General features: G+C 30.8%; 1 protein-coding gene across 3 annotated transcripts in view; it reads right to left on the reverse strand.

The window, feature by feature from the left end:
* The window catches only part of LOC108742524 (spindle pole body component 110), a 10,227-nt gene that overhangs the window by 5,795 nt on the left and 2,493 nt on the right, over positions 1–1,939 (reverse strand). The gene's annotated exons all lie outside the window — the stretch shown is intronic.

Consider the following 1,939-nt stretch of genomic DNA (forward strand, 5'->3'; position numbering starts at 1 on the left):
CTGTGTTTAACTCCGTATAGGAATGTTTCTATAAAAAATTAATTTATAAAAATCGTATTTATTTTCAATTTTATCACATTATACCAGGTTTTCAAAGTTCTTTAATACTTCGTCCTTTTCTGTTCTTAAACATTTTATTTCATGGTAAAGGCTTTCAATATCTGTTCCACTTTCCTGTACAATGATTATAATTACATTAAATAACAAGAGAATAAATAAATGAGTACAAACGAAATAATAAGACTTACTTGGCTTATATGCAATCCAGATTTGCCCTATAAAAAATTAATAGTAAAAAATTTTTAATTTAATTTCAACCAAATAATAAACAGAGCAGTTACTTTCTATACCCACATACCTCGGATATCTTTAAGAAAACATCACTATCATCTCTTTTCCGTCTTACAATTTCTTCTAGCACAGTTGTATATGTTTTTCTGTACTGTTCAAGTTCTTTCTGTAAATTACGTAAGCCAATACATAGACTTATTATTATTCTTTTTCATTGGTAAACTTACTATATCCTCTGTGTTTCTTTGCCCCTGACAATCTTGACTTTCTTTGCTCTAAAAATATTTACATGTACAGAAAATATAAAGAGGCAATAAAAGGAATTATGTATTTTTACCAGAGTTTCTATCATTGTGTTCAGATTATGTTTTTGCCCCTGATAACGACTAATATCTTCTTCCAACCTTTTTCTTTCAGCTGCCTCTAAAGGTTTATACTGAAAATTTTTGAATGAATTAAAAAAGAGCAGATTTTACCAAACACTAGTATAATTACATCCACATAAAAATGCACAAGGAAATTACCAAACGGTCGTATTTTTTATTATAAACAGTAACAAAAACAAATTATGTATTATATAATTCACCGAAATCTAAAACAATTATTGAGAATATCGTTTGAGGCAACACTGTCTTGTATGAACTTTTGTTAATTTAGACTTGTATTTATTCACATCACTGCCATTTTTCTTCTGATCACAATAACAATTAATTATTGGCCAAGACTTTGAAAAATGACTCTCGTTATTTACATCTACATTTTGTGGATTATTGTTGGGGTTTCTTAAGATAACTTTATCCAATTGATTAAGTTCTCCAGGCTCTTTGTCTACCATAGTTGCAGTAAGGAGCAAAGAATATTTAGGAGCAAAGTTTTCGGAGCCTTCACCACTCACATTAACTTCGTCTTTATGGGGCTTAAACGAAACTTCTGAAGAGTTAGGCGAACTTCGAAAAAAATCCCCGTTTGAGAAGTCTACATTCGTTTCTTCTTGATAACGATTTTCTCCGAAAAAGCGTGTGGGGTTTTTTGAATCATTGTTATTTTCCCTACTATTCAAGTGGATTTTCAAATTGAAAATTTCTTCTCCTGTGTCGGCATTGCGAGGAGATTCGGAAAAATTTTGATAGTGACTTTTAATTACATTTGAAACTCGAGCGTATTCTCTGGGAGACTTTGTTTCGTTATTTACAATTTTGACATTATTGGCATCGTCATGGTCCTCTTTTATGAAAATCAGGGCCTGATTGGGCCTTTTGTGTACCTGCCTTGGAATATCTGCCCTATCAGATGTAACAGATTGTTCAAAGTCACCTCCCGTTTTACGAGTGTCTCTATGAAAGTTTGGATTTTTGTAAAATGTTATGCAGTTCAAGTTGTCTCTATTAGTTTTACGATAATCGTGGGACAAGGATAGGGGAAGCATGGGTGGTTTAACAATTTTCAAGTGTTTTTCACTGCTGCTTTTTATGGATTGTTTCTTCTGCTCTTTCTCATAATTTTTATTCATTGTGGTCATCTATATAAAAGAAATAATTACACCGATTAAAATCAAAGCCAAAGCAAAAAGTAAATAAACTTTTTGTCTCCTGGTAAAACTGAATAAAACGTTTTTATAAAATTTATATATTATGTAAACAAAAATTTA

This window comes from Agrilus planipennis, unplaced genomic scaffold, assembly GCF_000699045.2.
Source record: "Agrilus planipennis isolate EAB-ADULT unplaced genomic scaffold, Apla_2.0 scaffold344, whole genome shotgun sequence".
Classification (NCBI taxonomy): domain Eukaryota; kingdom Metazoa; phylum Arthropoda; class Insecta; order Coleoptera; family Buprestidae; genus Agrilus; species Agrilus planipennis.